The 9,593-nt window shown below is 37.3% G+C and overlaps 1 protein-coding gene across 6 annotated transcripts in view; it reads right to left on the reverse strand.

Moving 5' to 3' along the window:
* Window positions 1–4,433: 4,433 nt before the first annotated feature.
* raph1a (Ras association (RalGDS/AF-6) and pleckstrin homology domains 1a) overlaps window positions 4,434–9,593 on the reverse strand; it is a 143,285-nt gene continuing 138,125 nt past the window's right edge. For all 6 annotated transcript variants that reach the window (XM_041806244.1, XM_041806242.1, XM_041806243.1 and 3 more), the window contains one exon: window positions 4,434–9,593. This exon is cut by the window's right edge and continues 2,480 nt beyond it. The gene's annotated coding sequence lies outside the window, so the exon portion shown is untranslated.

Genomic DNA, 9,593 nt, shown 5'->3' on the forward strand with positions numbered 1-9,593 from the left:
AATATGTTCTGTGATAGGAGCATGGCAAAAAGTACTTTACAGCATAGATAATAATAAAAAGACTGTGCATTTCGTCTTTCAAAAAAAACCAAAACCATGGCATTTAGTTGAATTTGGGATGCATTTATACTATTACAGAATTTGCAGTAAGTTCTTCATATGAGCAGGAAGTTGGGTTGCCTATGGAAAATATCCGATGCAGTGAAAGATGTTCCCTTTTTTACCTTAATGTCATGAACTTATATTAAATGAGTGTGCATCTCCTCTCAAACAGAGTAAAGTAACCCTTCTTGTGGTTTTAGTCTTGGTTATGAAAGTTATTTTGCGTTCTTTATCATCATCACCACCCTTTATACTCATTGTTTCATGTTTCTTCATGTTTGGACCTACAGGAGGATTTTGGACACTGACTGACCCATCTGCATTAAACAGGCTAAAGTGCCTTTGAGAAAAAAAACTCAAATCCAGACTGTTCCTGTGGAGCTGCTCAGCGATCAACGACTCAGACTGGTATCACTGGGATGAGTCCTGGTGTAAAGATGATCAAATCAAGTGTAAACATGATAAATAAAGGTTAACTCTGTACAGGATCTCCAAGATTTATTTTTTACATTCTTGTAAATACAAACTGAAGATTACTCTGCAGTTACCACTCATTTAATGATGCTTTGCATTTGGTGGAAGAACTATTGAAATCCTTTACTTAAGTATAAAAAAATGATAGATTTGAGTTTTCTGTTTTCTACACAAGTGTATTGTTAAATTTTTAGTCAAAAAATGAAAACATTTAGTCAACAAAGTTTTTAAGAACAGAAGCCAAATATACAGTGCATTCAGAAATTATTCAGACTCCATTCACTTCTCCAAATTTTGTTATGTTGCAGCCTGATGCTATAGTGAAAAAGCTCATTAATCTACACTCAGTACCCCTTTATGACAAAGTGAGAAAATAAATTTAGAAATGTTGCAAATTTATGAACAATAAAAAACTAAAATATCACATTGACATAAGTATTCCGACCCTTTGCTAAAATATTTGAAGTTTAGCCTAAGTTCCTCCCATTTCTCTGGATCTTTGCAGAGCTGTTTCTACAGCCATATTAGAGGCCATCTGTGGAAAATCAAATTTATTGGACATGATTTGGAAAGGCACACACCTCACTATAGAAGGTCTTACAGCTGACAATGCATATGTATCAGAGCAGAAACCAAGCCATGAGATCAAAGGAACAGCCTGCAGAGCTCAGAGACAGGATTGACAGGCACAGATCTGGGGAAGACTACCAAAAAAAGTTCTGCTCCACTAAAGGTTCCCAAGAGCACAGTGGCCTCCATAATTCTCTAATAGAAGAAGTTTGGCACAACCAGGACTCTTCCAAGAGCTGGTTACCCAGTCAAAGAGAGCAATGGAGGTAGAAGGGATTTAATAAGAGCAGTGACCAAGAACTTGATGGTGATTCTGACTGAGCTCCAGAGATCCTGTGTGGAGATGGGACAAAACTTCAGAAGGACAACCATCACTGCAGCCCTCCACTGATCTAGACCTTATGACAGATAGAATCCTCTCTTGTTGAAATAAACCATTATGCTGACCTGCTTGTTGTATTTCTACAGGTCACTGGGCAGTGGAACTTTTTCCATCTATCTTCTTTAGAAAAAATACAAACAGAGCAGTTTGATGGTAAAATAAACAAAAATTTAAATCAGAATACTTTAAGTATTCTAATACTTTAAGTATTTGAGAATGATTTAGCTTAACATCAGGAGGGTCAGAAAGGGGAAAAAATGCTTCACAAATTCCCAGTTTTGAATATGCTCACTGTAGAAACATCTCTTGTAGTTAAGAGTTGACATTAGCATTAAGCTGCAAAAATGAGCATTGTTATTGCGAGGAAACATAGTGAACTTATACAAATCATCTTACTAGGAAATACGATTATTTGAATATTTGAATAGATACAGAGATTTAAACCTGACAACATCCTCTGTGCAGAGTCACTGCTGTCTGCCATGGTGTATTATTTAATACGACCACTAGGGGGTGATAGAGTCAAAGTGTTGAGAAAATTATTGAGACTTACGTTGAAGCTCCTTCAAGGACATGGACTTAACGGGTTTCTGGAGATTAAGCTGTGCTCAGAAAAAATGTACATGCTTATAAGAGTTTTATGTTTGCATCTCACATTTGTATTTGCACGCTAGAAGGTTTTATGTACTCATAAAAGTGATGAAGTATTATGAGTGCAAATGAAACTGGTTCATAATTCTCATGCTGCCAGTGTTCTCAGATTGAATTTCCTTAAAGCTTTGCCATCATTCTGCCTTAAGACATCACTATGATTAGTACTATGACAGTATTATTACAATCTGCTGAAAATATTCCAAAAGTACTGATACTACATGCTTTTAATGACACATCTGTTATTTCTACATTTAATATGACAGAAAAATACCAATGTTTCCAAAGAAAAACAGGTGTACATTTTTCCAGAGCTCCTTATCTTATGCAGTCTGATTACTTATTGATACAACTATTGAAACTTGAACACATGATAATATATCTGTTGGTCACCTCGTTCAGTGAGCTAAACAGCTTTTATACTGTCAATTTCAACACTGGATTTATATTTTTAACTAACAGGATTTGCTACAGAGTTTGGGAGTGCTGCTACGAGCAGATGAGTAGCAGCTACAGCCGGTGAGTGCATGCTACTCCTACAGTTGTAGATTTTTAATATTCTAGTGTAAAAAGTTGCTGCATTGCTCAATTTGATACAAAATGCTGATTTGTTTTGAGTAAGGCAGCGTTATCAATCAAAATTTTGATTAGACTGCGATATAGCCTACTGCAGTTTATATATCGAATATGGTGCAGTATTTCTTCTACCTGAAATGTGTCAAAATACCACTTTTAATGCAATGTTTTTGCAGCAGAGATGTTATGCTCTGTTATGCAAATAATCATCATTTTTTAGAAGTTTGCATTTTCTTAGTTTCGCACGCTTAGTTTCTTAATTAAAATGAGAATGACATACAAATGACCAGTCCCTTTAAAACACCAGTTCATACTAAATTTGCAATAGTTAAAATATTATAAACAGATATTAAAAATCTTTCAGCCCTGTTTTTAAGATTATGAACTGATTAGCCTGTTTCTAAAGAGCTCCTCCAGCCCACTTGCTGGTCTGTGTCTGTGCTCTGCACTATGACAGTAAATGATGCATACGAAAGCACAGAGCAGAGAGACAGTGATGCTTCCTCCTCCCTGACCTATTTCTTTAAATCCTCAGTCGACCTGTGGATTTTTTTTTTCCCCATTCACCTTAGTAAACAAAACACAGCAGCATGCTGTCTGAACATCTTTTACCTTGATATTAAAGAACTGTTACTGCAAACAGTTGAAAGTTATGATAGCTGTGGCGGAATTTTATTTCAGTTAAACTCAGTAACCATTTCACTTCTAACATATTTAAATTATATGTTGTTAATTCATATTACCATTGCGGAACTGCGAGGGAGCATGCTACAGCAGGAGCTCCACATACACACAAACACAGGGCTGTGCTCTGCTGTTGGCTCAGCTGATCCCACTTTTGTTGTGTTTTTGGGCTTTTAGATACAGTAGGTAGAGTCAAGTTAGAAACACAGGTGAGAGACTGAGGAATGACACACTGGAAAGGTGCCACAGGCCAGACAAGAACCTGGGCTGCCCATGTGCAGGCTTAATCAACTATTCGGCCATTTGTGCCCCAGCTGATCCCATTTCTACCACTGTAACACATCTGTTACTACTTCCAAAGATGGCACAGAGTTTGCATCACTTTGTCCCTAAATTACACCTCTGTGATGTTCATATTAAAAGAAAAAACATCACTGGAGCATAGCTTTTGGGCTTCAAATGGCAGTGTGAATTGGCACTGAGACAGAATGGGAGAAACTCCCTATTGCACATACAATACTTCCTAGTGATTGCAAGAGACTTTCATGAGAGCTTGCAAGATTTACCTACCAAGCAGAAACGTGTGAGCATAACTACTAGAAGCTTAATTTTTTTATTATTTTCCAACCATGTCCCCTCAGGTGGAGGAAGTTCTTTCACTGATATTGAAATGCAATCACTGATATTGATTACAAGGATTAGGGTTCTTTTAATGACAAATAAAGGTATGTTAATATTATCAACCATGTTCACTAGCTTTTTTCTTTCCATCCAAAATGACTTTTTGTTTGCAGTGTCTAATAAAGATGCAGCAAAAGATGACACTTTAGCAGGCAGAAAGCTAACGCCTAACATCATGGAGTAATAGGATGATACCATGTAAACATACACCTCAGATGTTTGAGCTATTAATTTCCAGGCCCTCGTTTCCAGGGCATCTCGCAAACACACTTTAAAATATTCAGCTCTCAAAGTCAGTAACCAGACGTTAAGATGACAAACAAGTGATTGATTTATTACCAGCAAATTCATGATCACCATCTTTCAAACATTTCAGTTCATTGTAGCTGACTAGCTTAAAGGTCTACAAGCTATAAAAATGATCTAACTGCAAAGCTATCTGATGAAGTTACAGAGGAGTCAAACATTGGTAATGAAGTCTGTTACCAAGATTTATCCAAATGTGTTGTTACTGGTGACTTAAGGCTGAGCTCAAATTAAAGGAGGTTCTGGTTGAGTCTCTGCAACATCTTGATGCTGCAAAACTAAGTATATATGAATTGAAATCTGGTTTTGTTTCATTAAGAGCCAAAGCATGGACATGTTGGTGTTCATTTCCCAGATTTATATTTTGCACAAAGAGAGTATTAATTCATTTTTCAAAACAGCTTTAATATGAGCAAAGCCTTACCTGCCATTATTCTTGCAGATTTACATTTCATGTTTAAAGTACATTTTAAGATCAAGGCTGTGTCCAAAACTGCATACAACACTACTCCATATTCAAGTAGTACATACTGCATGCTAAGCTGATGGTTAATACTCCATCCCACCTTATTTAGAAGCCTGTCATCTCCGTATGAAATGACTTTGTTGTTCATAGATTTCTGGCCTGATCTGAGCAACAAGCTAGTGTGATCTTCGCTTCATAAATAAAAGTCAACAATAATAAACTTACATTTGGTATTAACACAGCTAAGTAGTTATTTGAGGTATTACAGTCAGGTTACTTCTATTCATACACAGCCTGTTGGCTGGCCAGTGAACTCTGCTTGTGTACTCTTAGGGCAACAATGCATTTGGGGCAGTTTTAGGGATGCACAACTATCAATTTTTTTTCAGATATGCAAATATTTACAAATTCATTTTGGATGATACTGATATATAAATGTAGTTCAGACCTAAACTTCAGTTCTTAAAACATATTTAAAGTTTAAAGAATGAAGATAAACAAAGAAAAGCCTTCAGCTGGTGTAGGTCTGTCTGCCCACCCGTAAACTCCACAAACGTATTGTACATATGGCTGATATTTATAGCCAACTGTAAATGTGTGCAGAAATCTTAAAGCTGCTGACATAGCTAAACTTTTAAGCCAATATCTGCGTATACTGATGTCATATTGATAATATTGTTCAGCCAGTGTGCTCCTGTTCCAAACTTTAAAAATATGTCTTAAAATGATCACACACTGCACAGCTTTAAGCCTGACTTTAGGCCAGATTTCCCCTCCTCGATGATTGGAGGGTTGCCTACTACTGCACTAGTGCCTCCACAACCTCGAATTGTAAATTTTAAATATGTTTGACATCTACTCACAATGATGGAAGCAGACCAAGTGATGTCACCAATCGGATATTATATACTTTTATGGCTTACAAACTTAAACACAACTATACCTTCACCCGTATTCTTTTCCTTGTTTGATTTTACAGCAACCATAACGCTCACCAGGGCAGCCAGCTGAGGATTACGATCGTCCCTCATGTTTGTTTCTCTACTGAAATCACATTAAAGTGCGTACAGTATCATTGGCATGATATCGGTACTGGCATATGATAGCTTAGAGAATTAAATATAGCAGATAAGAACATTCCTGCCAATATATTGGCAAAATGTACGAGAATGAGTTTTGAAATATTGGCATATCTGATATATAAAAAAAACAAAAAAAAAAACAAAAAAAAAAACGTCATATATCCCCAGTCACATTTGATCATGCATTTGTGTGAGATGTTGTGTATGTGCATTCAACACAGTGAAATCATTACTACAAAGCAGCTGTATGGTTTCATAGTAAGGCTTAGTCATCTAATATGCACGTTCAGACGATTATAACATGAAGTAGGTATTTCTGTTACAACTTCAACCGCTCAAGGTGCACAGGGGTTAAATTAAGTCACGGAGGAAACAGAAAGCTCCAGCAACACTTGTAGTTTAGAGCAGGGGGTACCCAAACTTTTCTGCCCACGACCCCCAAAATACAGGTGCCAGAGACCGAGGACGCCACCTGTGCCCGAGGATGGTTGAAGCACAGTTTAACATAGCCATGCATGTTTAAGAATAATTGTGTGCAGATTTACATTTTAAGGATTTTTCAAGCATAATGTTGATTTCAGCATGAATCTCACCAAATGACCAGGTTTTTATTTGACCTTTAACTTATTTTATGCTGTCCTGACCTCATATTGAAAACTATTGGCTCATCAGGGTCCTGATGAAGGCCACATGCCGGTCAAACAATGTTCTTCTTCAAACTACATGTTTTGCTGGAACTTTGTTTCCTCCAGATGATTTTAAGATGAAAACCCATTTTAAACTTTCCTTATGCTTGTGGTGTCCTGTATTTTGGAAATTGTTGAAGATCTGAAACCCATCTAGTGTGTGGCCAGCCTTACCTCCTCTACTCCTGGGGATTTCTTGCATACAAAAATTGAATACTATAAAATCAAAACATACAACATTCTCAGCTTGATGCCACTCTTAGTATGAATAGTGTAAATATTCAGTATGCTTCCGGACACAGCCAAGTCTTTTACCTTCATAGTCACCAACCAATCAGCCATGATGCACTAAATTTAAAAAACACGATTTGCTTAATTAATCCAAGAATAAGCTCAGTGGAACTAGCTGTACGCTACGTTTTCAACCCAGATCAACACTTTGACAGATTTGGGAGTACAGACGCTCCAGTCAAACTCATTCTCTTTTGACACTTCTTTAAAACTTAAAATAATTATAATAACAATATCTTTCCAGTATTAAATAATCTTATATAAAAACACACACACAAAAAAAGTTTGAAATAAATGGCAATGCTCCCTCCCCACCAGTCCACAACATACATTTCTATACACATCATTCCACGTTCCTTGTTCCTTCAATCAATCCTTCCTTCCCTTCATGAGTTGCGCTACTTCTGTTGCCGCGGCTCCATGCAGTACCAGTTATTTTGCAGCAAAATTGTCTCTGTTGCTGTTGTCGTTCAAGTCTTGTCTTTTTGTATATTTCAATGCAAAGCTGCACAGACATTGTGAAAAAGCTCGATAGGTGATTCTTTCTGGCTTGCTTGTATACAGATATATATATTTACATATATATATTTACTCATGTCACTGGATTAAACATGTATTGATAATGATACTAATAATGAGGATGATAGTAATAATGAGGCTAATAGGAACAATCATAATCTAACACTAAGAGCAGGATTGACAATTGACCCTTTGTTGGCTCTTTGATTGGTCCACCAATCACTGACCCTGACCCGCCCTCCCCTCCTTAGCAGCCGGTGGAGGGCTACTTCCAGTTAGACAAACCTCTGTCCAGGCCAAGTATTTTCAGACAGCCATTAACTTAATTTTGTTACTTCAATGTGGTTAAAGGGTATGTTAGAGGGGTATCTGCAATAGTGACTCAAAACATTCACAAAAATCCAGGAGAATTTTTCATGTCGTTTGCTAAACCAAAGATTAATTATGAAAATATCTTTGATCTTTGGATTTGACTCTGTTAATAAACACACTCACAATTCAACCCATCAACAATCGTGTAGAATGCTAACATATGCTCAAATGTCTGTGAAAACATTTTAATACTGATAAATTATGTGATGTGCTGATCATGTTAAGTAGCTGTAATGTTACTTGAAAGCAAATTTACAAATGCACACTGCTATCAATGATCTTAATAAAACGTTAAAGTTGCTATTGTATAACACTAGCTAAGTGGCATCAACATCCACTTAACAGTTAATGTTGACATGTCAGTGACGGTCTAGTAAGGCAATTCTGAATGTACAACACATCTCATTTGCTGCTGAGGACAACAAACATTAGCCAACATCAAAAGTATCACATTTGGATAATATTGTAAATGAGTTTAAATAAGGATATGTGCAGTTAGCCAGCTAAATGGTCAAAGACTGATTTCAAATTAGCCGGCACAAGAGTCATTAGTTGGTTAAACTATCATTTTTATAAATGCATACCTGGACTCCTGGTCAAATAAACTTTTAAAAATCAAGTGTATACCATTAGTTCAGGCAAGCTACGTGTCAAGCGCTGCCATATAATTGAGATCAGTTGATCTCACACAAGCCCTCATCAGCTGATTGCCAGCTGATTCGCTTCTATGCATGCTATTTGCCCATACTGCCATATTTAAACTGCTCTAGCCTGGGAACGGTTTGCTGCTCTCTCTGCAAGCATTTTTTGCAACCCTCCTCCACCCCAGCTCCTCCTTTATTCTGCTTCTGACATAGTGTCGTTCTGCTGTCACTGATGCCTGCTCTGCTCTGGGTTCTTACTGCTCCTCTCCCTACCTCAGCCTTTCCTCGTTGGCACGGGAAAGGCAGGAATGCGTGCTGTTCCTGCTGATGCATTCCATGTGGCTACTGGAAGGGCAGTGGGATCCCTGAACAGCCACACTGCCAAATACAGTATAAATATTGGCAAGAAGTATAATTTAAAATGTATAATAGTTTCTCTATGCAGAAATCAATTCTTGCCCCCCAAGGAGAGTTTACCACCGCTGCATGATGTCATCTACAGAGAACCTACACCGTCACACCACAACAGTGCCAAGTTGTTGGTTTGCAGAATGTGTCTACTTTAACACTCTTTGTTGGTTAACTTCCTCATTACTGTGCTAAATATCACTACTAATCGTTATAAGTGAATTAAACCTAACACAGCCTACGTAAAACTTCTTCCCCGTTTCTAGATCAAAATCATGCTAAACCGCACTGTTTGCAGGAGATGCTATCAGTGCTATCAGTAAGCAGGTGGCAGGCAGCTGAGTAGCAGTTTAGACAAAGCATTTTACTGGGACTTTGGGCCTCTACTGATAAAAAAAAATGTTAATTAGTTTAACTGACCTGTAATTCTGATGCTGGCTATAAAAGGACCTGCCTTAAACCATTTAGCTGGTTAATCACTTGCATCCCTAGATTTTAGAGATTTGGAGTTCTCCTAAACACAGTAATTAAATATTAACTAAAATCAAACAGCAAAGTATTTTCTATCTTTTCAAATGGCAAAGGGCCTGGCATCAAGAGATTTGGTCTAACCAAGTAACAGTTACAAAGACAGGCAGAGCTTGACAAAGGGTCAATTTGCTACTTGTTGGGAATCCAAGGGTAGATGCTTTAGGATGA

Source organism: Cheilinus undulatus, linkage group 15 (genome assembly GCF_018320785.1).
Source record: "Cheilinus undulatus linkage group 15, ASM1832078v1, whole genome shotgun sequence".
In the NCBI taxonomy this organism is placed as follows: domain Eukaryota; kingdom Metazoa; phylum Chordata; class Actinopteri; order Labriformes; family Labridae; genus Cheilinus; species Cheilinus undulatus.